The following is a 20,517-nucleotide window of genomic DNA, read 5'->3' as shown; positions in this document are numbered from 1 at the left end:
TAACTTTTGAAAGGGCTTCCCTGATGGCTCAGTGGAAAAGAAGCTGCCTGTAATGTAGGAAACACAGGAGACACAAGTTTGATCCCTGAGTCGGGAAGATCCCTTGGAGGAGGAAATGGGAATCCGCTTCAGTATTCTTGCCTGGAAAATTGCTTGGACAGAGGAACCTGGCGGGCTATAGTCCATGGAATCGCAAGAGTTGGACATGACTGAGTGAGTAAGCCACCACAATAACTGAAGGCTAGTGTCTCGGAAATCTCAACATCAGATGAGACAGAAGAAGGAAAATTAAAGTAAAATCATAATGGACTAAAGAAATGAAGCAGAAAACTGAGGATTCCAAATATCTTCCTTGATCATGCTATCGAAAAGAAATCGAGAGCTTGCATTTTGAAAACAAGATTTAGCAAAACGATTATTTTCAGAGGCATCATTACACACATAAGTGAGATTCAAATATCTCAGCCCTCCATGCATTATTGTGCATCACTGAAAGGAATTCTGAGATGGATGTAATCTGCCATAATAAATGAGCAACAGTTCTGATTATCAAAGCAGAGCAGGTAAGGGAAAGCGTTTCAAAAACAGCCCCAGTTACTTGTGATGATAAGAGATATCTAAAGAAAATCATAGAGACAAGATGATGATCTCATCCAGGAGGATGCTTTATAAGAGTTTTATGTATAACAGATGTCTACATTTAGGCTTAGAGAAGAGACTGCAAGGTGGAAAGTGTGTTCCCTGACAGTTCCACAAGTCACCCAGAAATGGACATGCTGACTATAAATGTTAACAGTAAACAGGGAATACCATCATAGGAAGAAACAAGCTTTAGGGTATAGGAGTTAATCAAGCCCTCTGAAAAGAATCCTGCTTCTTCTTTACCTTCTGGACATCACTCAATACTGCTTTCTTTTCAAATGTCTGGCAATACATGTTGATGCTCAGAAGGGCTGCAGGAATACCTCTGAATGTGCAAGGGTCAAGCTGGTATGGTGGTTTAGTCACTAGGCTGTGTCCAACTCTTGTGACCCGGTGGACTGTAGCCCACCAGGCTCCCCTGTCCATGGGATTTCCCAGGCAAATACTGGAGTGGGTAACCATTTCCTTCTCCAGGGGATCTTCCTGACCCAGGGATTGAACCTGGGTCTTCTGCATTGCAGGTAGATTCTTTATCTGTTGGGCCACCAAGGGAAGCCCTCAGCAACTATTATTCTACTAACACTGAAATACAGACTGGAAGCAATGAGCACACTGAGGATTTTTCTAAGCCCTCAGTTACCTCTGGGTCTCATATTGACTGGATTTTTGCCATTTCTTTCAAAGTATGTGAACTTCTTGCAAGACCAGAGGAAAAGCTCATTGAAAGGAACTCTTCACTCCCCCTGGGCACCACATGACTGAGACTACAAGTCTTAATAATGAATCACACTCTCTTCATTGCAATTCAAAGACCCAGCATGCATGCAAGTCAGAATGACTTTGGGCGAATGAACTAGATTAATCACTATTGACTTGTAAGAATACCAAGAATCATCTGACCCCAGGAGGGTTGTCAGAATTATAGCTGGTGACAAATTTGAGGGTAACTTTGTTTATAGAAACCATGTAAAATATTTGGGCTGTTTGAGGGAGGTTCTATATAGGTCAGTTAATGTGTAAAGAGACAGAATGTTAGGGTAAGCTATTCCAAATGCATACACGTGAATATCTGCATGTTCAGTAAGAATGATACAATGAAATATGTAAGTGATGGTGTAGTTTTTCACAACAAATCTGAAGCCTATTAAGTATTTAAGAGACTTGATGAAATAATATTTAGTGAATCAGACACTATAAAAAGTTATATGAAAAGACAAAACAAAATGTACAAGCCAAGCACTGTAAATATCTTCCAAATAGAAAAAGAAAAGAATTCACCAGTCATCAGAATATTTTTATGAAGATTCAATTTTTAAAGGTAAAAGAGGAATTGCAGCAGTTGCTTATGTTAATAAGAGGGAACTCTTTCTCAGTCATAAGCAACTATACCCCAAAGATAATATTATCTTCATGAATAAGTCAATCAAAAGATTATCAATAACTAATGGTCAGTTTCACCATCAGTTGTAACTATTCAAAGTTGATGCAGATATTTGAGAGCCAAATACAGTTGCTTTGTGTGTTGCCTGAAGAACATACGTGTGTGTGTGTTCAGTTGCTTCAGTCGTGTCCAACTCTGCGACACTATGGATTATAGCCCGCCAGGCTCCTCTGTCCATGGGATTTCCCAGGCAAGAGTACTGGGGTGGGTTGCATTTCCTCCTCCAGGGGATCGTCCCCACCCAGGGTTCGAAGCCATGTGTCCTGCATCTCCTGTATTACATGTGTATTCTTTACCGCTGAGCCACCAGGAAAGCCCAGAGACTATATAGAAAAGACAATTATCCTCAATGGCTATGCCCTAGATACAAATCAAGATTTAGTTAGGTCCTCTGAACTTGCACAACCCAGCTTTATACATGTCATTTCCATTTAACAATAAAATGCTGTGTGTGCTTCCAATTTTGCGATTTGATGGATCATATAACACCCATTCACAGAGGACAGTTAAGTTGAATAGTCACTTGATTACGTGTGCCACTGGGTCACATGGTATCTCAGGAACTGCTTTTGAGATGGAGAACACAGGATTGAGCTTTCTTATTTGCTGCTGACACTTTGAGTCCTTAGATCCAAGAGGCAAGGTCCCTTGCACTATGTTCTAGGACTGGTAGAGGGTTTTCTTGCTCCCCATACCAGTGGTTACTGAGTCAGAGCAGCCTACTGAGAAGTGCCTCTTTCTTTATGGCAGGCAGTGCAAGGTACAGATTCTATCCTAGGCCAGGAAGATTCCCCTGGCCTACCCATTCCAGTATTCTTACCTGGGAAATCCCATGGACAGAGGAGCCTGGTGGGCTACAGTCCATAGGGTCACAGAGTGTTGGACACGACTCAGCGACCGAGCAGCAGCAAGGTACAGAAAATTGTCTAACAGAATATTCTTAAATTTCCCAGATCACTGAATCCGTGGTAGGAACCTCTCCAGTATGACACTGCCCTGGACTTGAGACAGTATTTATATCTTCTGACATATATTCTTACTCGGGTTTGTTCCATCCTACCCCCAGGCCCAACTACTAGCACAGTATCATCCATGAACAGACAGCACTGTATTCTATGTGCTACTAAGACAGTTGCAGGACTCACAATCTACATTAGCCAGGAAAGCAGGGAAGTTGACATTATTCTGATGTAAGAAAAAGTAATTAGATTTCCGTTCATGGCTGATGAGACAAAATGATCTATCTTTCTCACAGGGATTTGAAAATAAAGCATGGTGCTAGGTCAATAGTTATATTTTCAATAATCCCTTGTCATTCTGCAAGGCCCACCTGATTTTTCCACTGGACAGACACGCAGGTCTTATAGAAACACGTAACCGCTGAATGCCTCAAGGCTTTGATGTGGGCACTAAGGTCTTTTGTGCCGTCATGGATGCAAAAATGGGGATTGGACAGTGAAAATAGACAGCTTAAGGGCTTTCACTTCACCCTTTCTAGCATAATAACTCTTCATATACCTGGTAACTGCTGTGGCAGTTCTCTGTGTTACTAAATGAGTTGTCTCTCAGGTTCTCCCTCCCTGCGGTCTTTGTCTAAAGGCATCTGGAGACATCTACCCAAAGGACTGCGTTAGTAATATTGCAGTGAAAGTCTAGAGTTAGCAAGTTTATTCTGTCTCTGTTCTTCAGCTAATCAGCTGAGATTCCACCAAGATCTATCGCTCAGAGTAGAAGGATATGGACGTCAGGCAGCAAATTGGTTCTTGGACCAAGTCCACCTCTCGGGGGTCCAACTGAACCACCAGCCATCCTGTGGTTATTGTCCCAATTTTATAATGAGAGAAGTGGGCTGTCATAGGGGTTCTTCCTTATGTAAGGCAACTTCCTGTCACTCAATGGGCAGCAGCTTTGTGAACTGACTTTGATTAGAAACTCAGCAAGTGGCCATCAATCCTCACCAAGGCAACTCAAGACAATTTCAACCCGAAGACATCGAACTGTCCAATTTTATGTGTCAAACAGGACCTCAAGGGGCTATTCATCTTTGTCACTCCTAGGGATTTGTGATGAATCAGCCACAGCCACAGACATCCTTGGCTTAGCATGGTGATTGGACAAAATTTACCTGCTAGTGAAGCAAGGACATCTGGCCTCTATTGTTATGGGATCACTGTTGCAAGAAGAGGTCTGATGCAGCAAAACAAAATTAAACTACAAACAAACAAGTACTCCCAACAGGAGAAAAAAACAGTATTAAAGAATTGCTCATAAACTCCATTTTCTTAAAATGTTATTTTCTTAGATCTTGTAATGTTAGTCTTATTTGACTGCTTTAAAAATGTTGCATGATTGTGGTTATTTTTATCCTTCTAAATCAGTTTTGCATTTTTTCATGTATAATATTGCAACTTTTGCTTGAAGGAGTCCAAAATTTTATAAGTCACAGAACTCACAAATCTTGCTCCATTCCCAAATTTAGTTTGATAGCAACATCATCCAGTGCCACCCATGGCCCCTGGAAAATGTATGTTACTGCACTTTCAAGCCCTGGTGACGGAGGCATTGTCCAGCTTAGGCAAGCATGTGGTGGGGATAGACAGGCAGGAAGGGTGACTGAGAAGTTTTATAAAATTAATTGACGCTAACATTTCTTTCTGCTAGAGCTTTGGTTCTTTTCTCTAATGCAGGGGCCAAAAAGTCTTCATGTAAAGCACCAGATAGTAAATGCTTTGGGTTTTATGAACCATACAGTCTTCATTGTAATTATATAGCTTTGCCATTTCTATCCAAAAGCATGCATAGATCATGCCTAATATGGATATCGCTGAGTTCCAATAACACTTTATTTACAAAAACAAGCTAGCTGGTCTGACTTGGCCCATGGGCTGACCTGGGACAGAGAGAATGCCCAGCAGTTCTAGCTACTAAATGCCGTTGATTGAGATGAATCAGACTTAACTAACTAAACTAGTAATCTAGCAATGCCACTCCCAGAGACTTGAGCAAGGATATGAAATCCTTGCTTCCAGGCGAGTATCTCTACATCTTCTCTTAATCTTTCTTGGTCTGTACTTCTCAGAACCCACTCCAAAATGTTTCCCCGTTTCCTGCTAATTCAAACTGAAGATGGTCTAGAACTCTTTTCGTATAGAAAGACTTTTGTCTCAGAGGAGACCCTGTCTGGTATTTCTGGGCTTTGTTGGGATCTGACTTCACTGTGGGCTGGGGATCCACAAATCTGGTGGGAAGAGACATCCCCAAGTCTAGTGGGGCAACTGCTCCAGGTACGATCACTTTCATTCTGGGGAAGCCTGGCTCCTCTGTTCAGTGGGGAGAAGTTGCATTAGCAGACAGGGCCCCTGTAAGAAAACTTAAGGCTTCAAAGTTCTTAGCCTCAACTCCACCTACTCAAGTGTGTGTATGTGTTCCTTAGTCATGTCTGACTCTCTGTGACCCCATGGACTGCAGCTCACCAGGCTCCTCTGTCTGTGGAATTATCCAGGCAAGAATACTGGAGTGGGTTGCTGTATTCTCCGAGGAATACTGGATTCTCTTCTCCAGGGGGTCTTCCATGCCCCATCCCAAGTCACAGGAGCACCCCATTCCTCTAAGATCTCTTACTTTAGTACAAGAATCCTAAGGTCCATTCATCTATTCTGCAACTCCATGACAACTGCCATTGAGACCTGGGCTTAATTTCCAGCCCTGCCTTCTCTGTGGCTGCAGAAGGTTAAATTCATCTTTAAAGCCCTCCTGGTGGCCCTCTGTGTGTACCGTCCATTCTCTGACTTGGACGTCTGTTCAAGACTTTCCATTGGTCCATTTCTCTGTGTCCATTTTCTAAGGTCTTTAGAAATAGCCAGGCTACGCTCTGCTGATGGCTCTGATGACTAGAGCTAAGTGACTCTGAGTCACAGCCATTTCCTCTAAGAACACCGTGTCCTCCACCTGCCCTCGTGACACCACCGTCTGCCACGGATCAGCATGTCCCGTCGTCAAGGTGACGATTAGTGCACTCATCAATTGCGTGAGTAAGCCAGCCACAAAATGCCACTCTGAGCTTCCTTTTCCTGAGGCCATTCCTAGTAAACAGTGTCTATACCAAAGTCCTGGAAGAAATCAATGTGCTCTCAGGAGGGGAATTAAGGAGATCCAATAGAATTTAATGAAATGGCACATCTATTTAGCTAACCATGGATGATAAGAGCCCCTATATCAGTAACGAGGAGGCATCACTGCTATAGGTTTGAAAATGCTAGGAGAGCATCGGCTGGACCCAAGAGATCAGGAGCTGTGGGTTCTGCTGGGATGCTGACCAGTAGAAGTTGTGCTTTTGGTGGAAGGATGCGGCCATAAGCAAAGCGCAAGATGACAAAACCAGGAGAATAAGCATCCTGGCTGTTTTCTGTCGCCTGCATTTTTTCCTACAGCCTATTGACTGACACCATCAAAAGACAAAGAAAGAGGAAGATGGGTTGATTCTACCCACAGAGGGAGCTTCATAGAGTAGAACACAGGCAGGAAAAGGGTGGAGTGAAACTGGAAGGGTAGAATTAGAATTCCAGCACAGAGATCTTCCATTTCAGTTAAGATCCTTATATTCTACCAGTATCAAGTCTTTGTACATAAATATCACTTGCTATTTGCTTATAAAAGCAAGCATCTATAAAGTATGTGTTCACCATAGGTATTTACTAACTTATGATAGCTCAGATGATTACTTTGACCTCTATAAAATAGTCAGAGTAGAGAATTCCAGAAATAGCCATTTAATGCCTAAAATTGTCCAAATGGGTGTGTAACATGTTTTACATATTATCTAGAACAGGTACAAGGAAAGCTTACTATTTCTATTAAGGAACAACTACATTTCAGAATAGGAAACAGGATATACACGGTTACTCTTTGGTAGCTAAGTAGCGTCCGACTCTTTGAGACCCGGTAGACTGCAGCACGCTAGGCTTTCCTATCCTTCACCACCTCCTGGAGATGCTCAAATTCATGTCCATGGAGTTGGTGAAGCTATTCAACCATCTCATCCTGTTACCCCCACTTTTCTCTTGTTCTTGATCTTTCCCAGCATCACAAGAATATTCAGAAGACTCTGTTCCAGGGCTAGTATTTCCTCAACCTAAAGTGCTTGCTGTGAATTTGCAACATATTATCAGTGGACAATCATCATTATTTATAATCCATGGAACCTAAAGGATTAAATCATTTGCAAAACACAACATTACTATATAATCCAAGAGGACTTTGGAGAAAGTGCTTTTACTTATTGGCTGTTATATCAGATAATCGTGCCATGAGGGGAAAAATGTTTTCAATGGCTATCTGAATATCAACAGTGACTAGTCATACCAAGGGAATTCTATGATGACTGTTTAAATAGAAGTCTGACTGTTGAAGACAAGAATAAGGGGGATGTTACTTTAGAATTAATTGGTAGCTTTCCTATTGAAAATGAAATAGTTAAGACATGCCAGATTTGTATAATAAGCTTTTTTTTTTCTTTCCTCTTACAAATACCATAATTCATATAGTGGCAATAGGGCTTCTGCTGACACTTACGAATTCACCTGGATGTTTCTCGATGTCCAGTATGTTTTAGAAACTAATATTCCTAGAGGGGTTTTATTGTTGTTGTTTAATCGTTAAGTCATGCCCAACTCTTTGCAACCTCATGGGCTGTAGCCTTCCAGGGTCCTGTGTCCATGAAGAATACTGGAGTGGGTTGTCCAGGCAAGAATACTGGAGTGGGTTGTCATTTCCTTCTCGAGGGGATCTTCCTGACTCAGGGATCAAACTCGTGTCTCTGGCATTGGCAGATGTATTCTTTACTGCTCAGCCACCAGGGAAGTCCTATAGAGGGATAAGAAAACTCACTGTTATCCAGTTATTAACTCTGCCACTTAGAAGACCTTCAAAAAATCGATTTCTGGTGATGGGAAGGCTGTTTACAGCTCCAGAAAATTAGATCAGCAGGAAGGAATTTGAGTTCCTTTAGATAATCCAAAGGGACAAGTAAGACATGAATGACGTCTTCGACAGGGGTGGGGGAACTTAACATCCTCTTGGAGTGGTTTTCCTTCTCCTCTCGGAGCCCGGATGGAGGATGCCATCACATAATGGAAATTCCCAGATGTCGAGCTGCAGGAGGTCTCGTTGATTCATTCAGGTGGCTAAGCTCATGACTTGTCATGTCACAGTTTCTATCCTGGGGATGGATCCATGCATGTTCAGAGGCTCCCAGTTCTGTTCCTTGTGTGCTGTGCTTGTCTGCGTGCCCAGTTGTGTACCGCTTTTTGAGGTCCCGTGGACTGTAGCCCACCAGTCTCCTCTGTCTATGGAATTTCCCAAGCAGGGATACTAGAGTGGGTTGCCATTTCCTTCTCCAGGGAGTCTTCCTGAACCAGGGATCGAACCCAAGTCTTTTCTGTTTCCTGCATTGACAGGTGGATTCTTCACCCCTCTGCCTTCCGGGAGGCTGGGCGTTCTCTAACTCAAGGATTGGCAACACTGCAGAGCAGTGCTTTCACTCCCAGGAGGACTGAGAAAGGACCAGAAAAGGGCAGATCATTTTCTCTCTCTGGAAAGGGATGTGGGGATATGTTGAATGAGTGGGAGCTGTTCATCCTGGTTTAGAACAAGGCCATCTGTTTTCTCCCTCTTCAGGATGTAGCTGTTCTCCAGGGAAGCAGAAAGGAACTGGAGCTATGTCAGAAGCATCCTTCTCTTCATCATTCTCACTAAGCCAGAGTTTACTATGCTTTCTCTTGGTGCCTCTTTTCTTTGCTTCCTGCTCTTGCCCTGCCTACCATCCGCCTTTATCCACCCTTGAAGAATACAGACCACTGGGGTCATTGAGCTCTGCCATGGCTACAACCAGGACCATACAAGATATTAGACTCTTCCAAGCTGTTTTGGCTAAAATGAAACAAAACAGCAAAGAGCCACTGGCAAGTTTTGAAAAAGCAATCTGTCAGGATCTGAGGTTGTTTCAAAACCATCCAGTCCCTCCATCTCTGTGTCGGGAGCTGTAGCGTTTTCTTATCCTTCGTCATCCCATTGTTTCACTTCCTGAATAACCCTCTCAGGATGTACTGACTTCCTTGTTTCTTCAAGCCCCGATGGCTCCTCCCCTTCCATGACTTACAGCGACATTTAAGCTCAGCTTCCATCACTGTCTTATTTCATTGACATTACTTATCTCACATTTCCAAAATAAGTCCAGTTAGCTCCTTTTTGTTTGTTCGTTTTTATTTTCCCAGCCATCTCACACATCGCTAGTCCCTTACCTGTCTTATGATTCTCTGCATTTGTTTCCCATCCCCGGTCCAACCAACTATCTTGAAGTCGTTGGTGTAAAGGATGAATTGCATCATAGACCTTTGGCAAAGCCTGCATCTTCAAATGAGTCAGGGTATCTGTTTTCACCGGCAGTGCTACTTAGAATATTGTCACTCTTCTCTTTTTGCAACCACCATCTCAAAGTCATCGACTCCTATTCTTTCCTTGAGCATGCTCTAATCTTACTTCCTTCACATCTGCTATACTGATAATCTCATTTACCTATATCAAATAGTGGCTTAAGTTTTCAATTCAGTGGTATTGCTATCCTCAATTTCTCTGCCTAGTTTAGCATATGATTTCCTTTTCGAAACATTTATCCAGTGGGGCCCTCAGTATCACGCTATCTTCTCCTTTTTATTACTACTTTTGCACCTCTATTGATTTTTCTCTCATGATTTAAACTGGACATCCCTCCAATGTTTCCACCCAGTCTTTTCTTCCTCACCTCTTATGTTCTTTGACGCTGAAAGTAAGCATACAGTCACTGCATATTTACCTATTTGAACATTACTCCAACATTCTAAACTTGATATATTTACTTTATATCAATGGACCACAACAGATCAATCTGAGTTACTTGTTCATCAAGGAATCTTCCACCAGGAAACTGAAGCTGATATCAAATCATGTTACAACGTGGCTATGTGCCCTAGCTTTCCTGTTTATACTTATGATAAAATATTTTTCTAGTCACGTAATGTAAAATCCTTTGTATCTGACCTTTCACAAAGATCTCAATATGTATCTAATGATGGTCAAGTCATCAAATTCATTGTCACGTTGAACTGTAAGTTATTTATTCACAATACCCACAGATACTCCAAACTATTACGCAGAGTATTACAAAAGGATATTTAGGTATTATATGTATTAATGAAGCAATAACTACTCTAAAAGATAAACTCCTCAATGATAGAAGTAAAATCTTTAAGGGTCCCTGATTCATAAATGGCTTTCTTCCAAACAAAGCTCCATATTGCTACCTAGAGACTGTTGTACCTGTTATTTAGGCAAAAACAAATGTATGTGTCATTAGAAACTTGAATTTTGATGTGGAAGAAAGCAAAACATACGTAAGAGAGAAAAATTTTGAGAGAATACTCTATATTTCAATGGAGATGAAAACTAGCTGTGTACTCAGGATGTAGTTTATCTCTTAAGAGAAAAAAGGAAAGAAAAAATAAATCCTGGCTCTGCCCACACGAAATGCCTTGGGACATTGACCAACTGAAAAATAATGAGTGTTGCTAGCACTAGGACCAGAACTCTTAGAACAACTGAGTCATTTGTCTAAAAACTTTTCTTTTTCTTTTTTTAAAAGGATGGAGCCAAACATTTACCCTGTGTTTTTTTTGTTTGTTTGTTTTTGTTTTTTATAAGTTACCCTGTTCAGGAGTCAGCGGTTACCAATGGCTGGTAACATCACAGAAATAAAGACAAACTGACATTATGTGACGCATGTGTGAATCTGCATTATTAGTGAAGCGTTTCTGACCAAACACAACTGAACTTGAACATGATCAAGGCTTTCTAAAATTACCAACGTACAGAAGACAGAGGAGATAGAAAGCATGGTAGACGACATGATGAAGGGGCAGTCAGCAGACTCTGGGAAACTCTGTAGGGGTTTCTTCAAAATATAAAATGGCAGGAAAATAAAAATTCAGGGATAAGAAACTGACAGATTAAAAGTTAAATATTGCAATATTTAACTACCAACAATGATAATAAATGGACCTTGCTTGAACCCTGTTTCAATCAAATTAAAAAAATTTAAACTGCCTGCAACATTTCAGCACTAGCTACAGTATTTATGTTATAAAGAGAATATTGCTCATTTTTAGGTATAATGATATTGTGGCTTTATTTTAACAGAATCTTATGCCAGAGGTGTGATTTTAAATATTCATGGATGAGGCATTATGTTGTTTGGAAAGTGATAAAAATATTCCCAGTAAGGAGAAATTGTCAGGGATTTAGGTGAAAACTCAATTGGGACTTGAGGATCGTAGAAGCTGAGTAATTGGAACACACCATTTGATTATGCTAGTCTACGTAACTTATATAATAATTCATTGTATAAATTTTTTTTTTCTTTTCCAAAATGGGACTACTGGAAGAAAGGGAAGGATGTGAGTTTGTGTGTGTGCACACCTATGTGTACAATTATCAGTTCAGTTCAGTCGCATCCGACTCTTTGCCAGGCCTCCCTCTCCATCACCAACTCCCGGAGTTCACTCAGACTCACGGCCATCTAGTCAGTGATGCCATCCAGCCATCTCATCCTCGGTCGTCCCCTTCTCCTCCTGCCCCCAATCCCTCCCAGCATCACAGTCTTTTCCAATGAGTCAACTCTTCGCATGGGTGGCCAAAGTACTGGAGCTTCAGCTTTAGCATCATTCCTTCCAAAGAAATCCCAGGGTTGATCTCCTTCAGAATGGATTGGTTGGATCTCCTTGCAATCCAAGGGACTCTCAAGAGTCTTCTCCAACACCACAGTTCAAAAGTATCAATTCTTTGGCGCTCAGCCTTCTTCACAGTCCAACTCTCACATCCATATATGACTATTGGAAAAACCATAGCCTTGACTAGACAGACCTTAGTCGGCAAAGTAATGTCTCTGCTTTTGAATATGCTATCTAGGTTGGTCATAAATTTTCTTTCAAGGAGTAAGTGTCTTTTAATTTCATGGCTGCAATCACAATATGCAGTAATTTTGGAGCCCCCAAAAATAAAGTCTGACACTGTTTCCACTGTTTCCCCGTCTATTTCCCATGAAGTGATGGGACCAGATGCCATGATCTTCGTTTTCTGAACGTTGAGCTTTAAGCCAACTTTTTCACTCTCCTCTTTCACTTTCATCAAGAGGCTTTTTAGTCCCTCTTCACTTTCTGGCATAAGGGGGTGTACAATTATACACACACAAACACACACATACATAATTCTCTGGTTGGGAGAGAAGGCAGTGAGAACATAAGCAAAAAGAAAGAGATTGAACATTGAAATGTGATATTCATCTAACCTTAAATCTGGAGGACAGGTCTAAGAAACAACAAGATGTGAGACTATGAAGGAATATTGAGCCATATTGAAAAGCTTTTTTGCATGTGTTGATAGTCTTGATGGTAGGAAATTAACTAGAAATTCATCCAAGTGTCCAATCAAGAAGGCAGTATCGTCTCTGTGGGGTAGCTCGGGGGGATGGAGACAGGGGGACAGACCTGAGAAACATGGCAGAGTTGTGCTAGCTAACTAAGAAACGTCAGTGCAAAATAAGCGGGAGAGAAAAAGATGAGGAGATTTGCAAACTCTTTGAAGCTGGTTCACCCCCGGAGTCTATCATATGGAGTGAAGTAAGTCAGAAAGAGAAAAACACATCTCACATATGAACACATATATATGGAATCTAAAAAAATGGTACAGAAGCCCTTTCTTTGCAGAGCGGGGATAGAGATGCAGATGCAGAGAATGGACAGGTAGACATGGAGGGATACAGTGGACCAACTAGGAGATGAGGGCTGACATATACACACCGCCATGGGTGCAACAGGAAGCTAGCGGGAGGCTGCTGATTAGCACGGGAGCTCAGCTCAGTGCCCTGCGACAGCCTAGAGGGGTGGGATGGAGGGCTGGGAGGTTCAGGAGGGAGCAGATATACGTATATATACAGTTGATTCTCTTTGTCGTACAGCAGAATCTAACACAACATCATAGAGCAGCTATACCTCAATTTTTTTATTTTTATTTTTACTTTATTTTACTTTACAATCGTGTATTGGTTTTGCCATACATTGACATGAATCCACTATGGGTGTACATGCATTCCCAAACATGAACCCCCCTCCCCACAACATCTCTCTGGGTCATCCCCATGCACCAGCCCGAAGCATCCTGTATCCTGCATCGGACATAGACTGGCGATTCGTTTCTTACATGATAGTATACATGTTTCAATGCCATTCTCCCAAATCATCCCACCCTCTCCCTCTCCCTCCTAGTCCAAAAGTCTGCTCTACACTTCTGTGTCTCTTTTGCTGTCTTGCATACAAGATCATCATTGCCATCTTTCTAAATTCCATATATATGTGTTAGTATACTGTATTGGTGTTTTTCTTTCTGGATCACTTCACTCTGTATAATTGGCTCCAGTTTCATCCATCTCATCAGAACTGATCAAATGTATTCTTTTTAATGGCTGAGTAATACTCCATTGTGTATATGTACCACAGCTTTCTTATCCATTCATCTTCTGATGGACATCTAGGTTGTTTCCATGTCCTGGCTATTATAAACAGTGCTGCGATGAACATTGGGGTGCATGTGTCTCTTTCCATTCTGGTTTCCTTGGTGTGTATGCCCAGCGGTGGGATTGCTGGGTCATAAGGTAGTTCTATTTGCAATTTTTTAAGGAATCTCCACACTGTTCTCCATAGTGGCTGTACTAGTTTGCATTCCCACCGACAGTGTAGGAGGGTTCCCTTTTCTCCACACCCTCTCCAGCATTTATTGCTTGCAGATTTTTGGATCGCAGCCATTCTGACTGGTGTGAAGTGGTACCTCATTGTGATTTTGATTTGCATTTCTCTAATAATGAGTGATGTTGAGCATCTTTTCATGTGTTTGTTAGCCATCCGAATGTCTTCTTTGGAGAAATGTCTATTTAGTTCTTTGGCCCATTTTTTCATTAGGTCGTTTATTTTTCTGGAATTGAGCTGCATAAGTTGCTTGTATATTTTTGAGATTAGTTGTTTGTCAGTTGCTTCATTTGCTATTATTTTCTCCCATTCAGTAGGCTATCTTTTCACCTTGCTTATATTTTCCTTTGTTGTGCAGAAGCTTTTAATTTTAATTAGATCCAATTTGTTTATTTTTGCCTTTATTTCCAGAATTCTGGGGGGTGGATCATAGAGGATCCTGCTGTGATTTATGTCAGAGAGTGTTTTGCCTATGTTCTCCTCTGGGAGGTTTATAGTTTCTGGTCTTACATTTAGATCTTTAATCCATTTTGAGTTTATTTTTGTGTGTTGTGTTAGAAAGTGATCTAGTTTCATTCTTTTACAAGTGGTTGACCAGTTTTCCCAGGACCACTTGTTAAAGAGATTGTCTTTACTCCATTGTATATTCTTGCCTCCTTTGTCAAAGATAAGGTGTCCATATGTGTGTGGATTTATCTCTGGGCTTTCTATGTTGTTCCATTGATCTATATTTCTGTCTTTGTGCCAGTACCATACTGTCTTGATGACTGCGGCTTTGTAGTAGAGCCTGAAGTCAGGCAAGTTGATTCTTGCAGTTCCATTCTTCTTTCTCAAGATTGCTTTGGCTAGTTGAGGTTTTTTGTATTTCCATACAAATCTTGAAATTATTTGTTCTTGTTCTGTGAAAAATATTGCTGGTAGCTTGATACGGATTGCATTGAATTTGTAGATTGCTTTGGGTAGTATACTCATTTTCACTATATTGATTCTTCTGATCCATGAACATGGTATATTTCTCCATTTATTAGTGTCCTCTTTGATTTCTTTCATCAGTGTTTTATAATTTTCTATATATATAGGTCTTTAGTTTCTTTAGGTAGATATATTCCTAAGTATTTTATTCTTTTCATTGCAATGGTGAATGGAATTGTTTCCTTAATTTATTTTTCTACTTTCTCATTATTAGTGTATAGGAATGCAAGGGATTTCTGTGTGTTGATTTTATATCCTGCAACTTTACTATATTTATTGATTAGCTCTAGTAATTTTCTGGTGGAGTCTTTAGGGTTTTCTATGTAGATGATCATGTCATCTGCAAACAGTGAGAGTTTTACTTCTTCTTTTCCAATTTGGATCCCTTTTATTTCTTTTTCTGCTCTGATCACTGTAGCCAAAACTTCCAGAACTATGTTGAATAGTAGTGGTGAAAGTGGGCACCCTTGTCTTGTTCCTGACTTTAGGGGAAATGCTTTCAATTTTTCACCAGTGAGGATAATGTTTGCTGTGGGTTTGTCATATATAGCTTTTATTATGTTGAGGTATGTTCCTTCTATTCCTGCTTTCTGGAGAGTTTTTATCATAAATGGATGTTGAATTTTGTCAAAGGCCTTCTCTGCATCTATTGAGATAATCATATGACTTTTATTTTTCAATTTGTTAATGTGGTGAATTACATTGATTGATTTGCAGATATTGAAGAATCCCTGCACCCCTGGGATAAAGCCCACTTGGTCATGGTGTATGATCTTTTTAATGTGTTGTTGGATTCTGATTGCTAGAATTTGGTTGAGGATTTTTGCATCTATGTTCATCAGTGATATTGGCCTGTAGTTTTCTTTTTTTGTAGCATCTTTGTCAGGTTTTGGTATTAGGGTGATGGCGGCCTCATAGAATGAGTTTGGAAGTTTACCTTCCTCTGCAATTTTCTGGAAGAGTTTGAGTAGGATAGGTGTTAGCTCTTCTCGAAATTTTTGGTAGAATTCAGCTGTGAAGCCGTCTGGACCTGGGCTTTTGTTTGCTGGAAGACTTCTGATTACAGTTTCAATTTCCGTGCTTGTGATGGGTCTGTTAAGATTTTCTGTTTCTTCCAGGTTCAGTTTTGGAAAGTTGTACTTTTCTAAGAAATTGTCCATTTCTTCCACGTTGTCCATTTTATTGGCATATAATTACTGATAGTAGTCTCTTATGATCCTTTGTATTTCTGTGTTGTCTGTTGTGATCTCTCCATTTTCATTTCTAATTTTATTGATTTGATTTTTCTCCCTTTGTTTCTTGATGAGTCTGGCTAATGGTTTGTCAATTTTATTTATCTTTTCAAAGAACCAGCTTTTGGCTTTGTTGATTTTTGCTATGATCTCTTTTGTTTCTTTTGCACTTATTTCTGCCCTAATTTTTAAGATTTCTTTCCTTCTACTAACTCTGGGGTTCTCCATTTCTTCCTTTTCTAGTTGCTTTAGGTATAGAGTTAGGTTATTTATTTGACTTTTTTCTTGTTTCTTGAGGTATGCCTGTATTGCTATGAACTTTCCTCTTAGCACTGCTTTTATAGTGTCCCACAGGTTTTGGGTTGTTGTGTTTTCATTTTCATTAGTTTATATGCATATTTTGATTTCTTTTTTGATTTCTTCTGTGATTTGTTGGTTATTCAGAAGTGTGTTATTCAGCCTCCATATGTTGGAATTTTTAATAGTTTTTCTCCTGTAATTGAGAGCTAATCTTAATGCATTATGGTCAGAAAAGATGCTTGGAATGATTTCGATTTTTTAAAATTTATCAAGGTTAGATTTATGGCCCAGGATGTGATCTATCCTGGAGAAGGTTCCATGAGCACTTGAGAAAAAGGTGAAATTCATTGTTTTGTGGTGAAATGTCCTATAGATATCAATTAGGTCTAACTGGTCTATTGTATCATTTAAAGCTTGCGTTTCTTTGTTAATTTTCTGTTTAGTTGATCTGTCTATAGGTGTGAGTGGGGTATTAAAGTCTCCCACTATTATTGTGTTATTGTTAATTTCCCCTTTCATACTTGTTAGCATTTGTCTTACATATTCCAGTGCTCCTATATTGGATGCATATATATTTATAATTGTTATATCTTCTTCTTGGATTGATCCTTTGATCATTATGTAGTGGCCTTCTTTGTCTCTTTTCACAGCCTTTGTTCTAAAGTCTATTTTATCGGATATGAGTATTGCCACTCCTGCTTTCTTTTGGTCTCTATTTGCATGGAATATATTTTTTGTATCCATTCAGCCAGTCTTTGCCTTTTGGTTGGGGCATTCAACCCATTTACATTTAAGGTAATTATTGATAAGTATGATCCTGTTACCATTTACTTTATTGTTTTGGGTTCGGGTTTATACACCCTTTTTGTGTTTCCTGTCTAGAGAATATCCTTTAGTATTTGCTGAATTCTCTCAGCTTTTGCTTGTCTGTAAAGCTTTTAATTTCTCCTTCGTATTTGAATGAGATCCTTGCTAGGTACAGTAATCTGGGCTGTAGGTTATTTTCTTTCATCACTTTAAGTATGTCTTGCCATTCCCTCCTGGCCTGAAGAGTTTCTATTGAAAGATCAGCTGTTATCCTTATGGGATTCCCCTTGTGTATTATTTGCTGTTTTTCCCTTTCTGCTTTTAATGTTTGTTCTTTGTGTTTGAACTTTGTTAATTTGATTAATATGTGTCTTGGGGGTGTTTTGCCTTGGGTTTATCCTATTTGGAACTCTCTGGGTTTCTTGGACTTGGGTGATTATTTCCTTCCCCATTTTAGGGAAGTTTTCAACTATTATCTCCTCAAGGATTTTCTCATGGTCTTTCTTTTTGTCTTCTTCTTCTGGGACTCCTATAATTTGAATGTTGGAGTGTTTCATATTGTCCTGGAGGTCTCTGAGATTGTCCTCATTTCTTTTAATTCGTTTTTCTTTTTCCTCTCTGATTCATTTATTTCTACCATTCTATCTTCTATTTCACTAATCCTATCTTCTGCCTCCGTTATTCTACTATTTGTTGCCTCCAGAGTGTTTCTGATCTCATTTATTGCATTATTCATTATATATTGACTCTTTTTTATTTCTTCTAGGTCCTTGTTAAACCTTTCTTGCATCTTCTCAATCCTTGTCTCCAGGCTATTTATCTGTGATTCCATTTTGATTTCAAGATTTTGGATCATTTTCACTATCAATATTCAGAATTCTTTCTCAGGTAGATTCCCTATCTCTTCCTCTTTTGTTTGGTTTGGTGGGCATTTCTCCTGTTCCTTTACCTGCTGAGTATTTCTCTGTCTTCATCTTGGTTATATTGCTGCGTTTGGGGTGGCCTTTCTATATTCTGGGAATTTGTGGAGTTCTCTTTATTATGGAGCTTCCTCACTGTGGGTGGGGTTGTATCAGTGGCTTGTCAAGGTTTCCTGGTTAGGGAGGCTTGTGTTGGAGTTCTGGTGGGTGGAGCTGGGTTTCGTCTCTCTGGAGTACAATGGAGTGACCAGTAATGGGTTATGAGACGTCAATGGTTTTGTGGTAACTTTGAGCTGCCTGTATGTTGAAGCTCAGGTGTGTGTTCCTGTGTTGCTGGAGAATTTGCATGGTATGTCTTGCTCTGGAACTTGTTGGCCCTTGGGTGGAGCTTGGTTTCAGTGTAGGTATGGAGGCATTTGATGAGCTCCTATTGATTAATGTTCCCTGAATTCAGGAGTTCTCTGATGTTCTCAGGCTTTGGACTTAAGGCTCCTGCTTCTGGTTTTCAGTTTTATTATTACAGTAGCCTCTAGACTTCTCCATCTATACAGCACCAATGATAAAACATCTAGGTTAAAGATGAAAAGTTTCTCCACATTGAGGGAAACCCAGAGAGGTTCACTGAGTTACATGGAGAGGAGAAGAAGGAGGGGGTAGTTAGAGGTGACTGGAATGAGATGTGGTGAGATCAAAAGAGGAGAGAGCAAGCTAGCCAGTAATCACTTCCTTATGTGCACTCCACAGTCTGGACCACTCAGAGGTATTCATGGAGTTATACAGGGAAGAGGAGAGGGAGGAAGTAGACAGAGATGGCCAGGAGGATAAAAGAGGGAAATGAAAAGGAGAGAGACAAATCCATCCAGTAACCAGTTCCTTAGGAGTTCTCCACCATCTGGAACACACAGAGATTCACAGAGTTGGATAGAGAAGAGATGGGTGAGGAAAGAGACAGAGGCCACCTGGTGAAGAAAAAGAAGTGTCCAAAGGAGGAAAGAGTGGTCAAGTCGGTAATCTCTCTCTCAGGTAAAATTGGGTAGTGAAGTTTGGGTTTTTTAATGTACAAAATTGACAACAAAAAACAAAAAGCAAAGGTTAAAAATCTAGAGTAGAGGTTGGATTTTAAAAAATACAATATTAAAGAAAAGAAGAAGGAAAAAAGAAAAAAAAAAAAAGAAAACAAAGCCACAAGAATTATTAAAAAAAACACCAACAACAACCACACAAAGACTATATATGGTGTTTGCTTTAAAAAATAGTCTTTTTTTTTTTTTGAAAAGTAATAGTAGGTTATAGAAATAAAAATTAGAGGAGAAATAGAGGACTTAACAATTTTAAAAAGTTAGAAAAAACAAAAAAGAAGAAGAAGAAAAAGAAAAGAAGAAAAAACAACCCCACAACAGCATCAACACAAAACAAAAAAAAAAAGAAAAGAAAAAAGAAAAAAAAAAGGAATGATTGTAAAAATAGTAAAGATATATCTAGCCCTTTCTCAGGTGTTGTGGGCAGTGTGGGGTCACTTCCAAGGCTGTTCCCTCTGTTTAACTTCTTCTGTTTGCTGGTCTCTTCAGTGTCTGATTTCCATCCTGACACGGGGTGGGGGCGGGGGGCGGTGGTGGACACTTTTTTTTTTTTTTTAGGTTCACTTGTTCAGTCGCGCTGTGGGGAGGGAGGGATGCTGCAAACAAATAGCACTGTCGTGTGCACAGTGTCTCAGCCCCGCTGGGCCTGTCCCTGCTCATGGCACACAAACTGCTCCGGCTCTACGATGCTCAGCCGGGAACCGTCTGAGGCCGGCCCTAGGCTGCATGCACCTCCCCAGTCTAAGCCACTCAGGTTAGGCGCTCAGGTAGCCCTCAGAGGCGCAGATTCCGTTGGGACTGCGTTTTGTGCCCTTCCCAGGTGTGAATAGCTCAGGTGTTTGGCGAGCGCGGTCTCTGTGACTTGTCGTCTTTCCTGTCTCTGCTGCTCAGCTTTCTGGGTGGACCGCTGGCGCCCCTTGTGAGGCAGATGGTGACTGTCCAGCAACCCCAGAAGTCTTAGCAAAGAAGCCTGCTTGCAGTTTGGTAGGTAAAGTCTCTCCAGGGCTGCGATTGCCCCTTTCCAGCCCTTACGGCTCTGGCTGCCTGTCCCCCGCGGGGGATGGGCTGCAGCCAGCTATTTCCATTCTGTCCTTTGTTCTGTGTGCGGTCCTGGCGGTGTCTTATGTTCGAGCTTTTCACGTGGTAGCTATCCCACAGTCTAGTTTGCTAGCCCAAGTTAGTTCGTTCTAGTTACGTGCAGGGCATTCCTGCCTGATTCTTACAAAGCACTGCAGCCCTCACCTCCCGCGCCTCCCTGCCCTGCCCCGACTTGTTAGTGGTGGATGCAGGCGTCTG

This window comes from Capra hircus, chromosome 12, assembly GCF_001704415.2.
Source record: "Capra hircus breed San Clemente chromosome 12, ASM170441v1, whole genome shotgun sequence".
NCBI classification, from domain to species: Eukaryota; Metazoa; Chordata; class Mammalia; order Artiodactyla; family Bovidae; genus Capra; species Capra hircus.
This window is presented reverse-complemented; position numbering follows the sequence as displayed.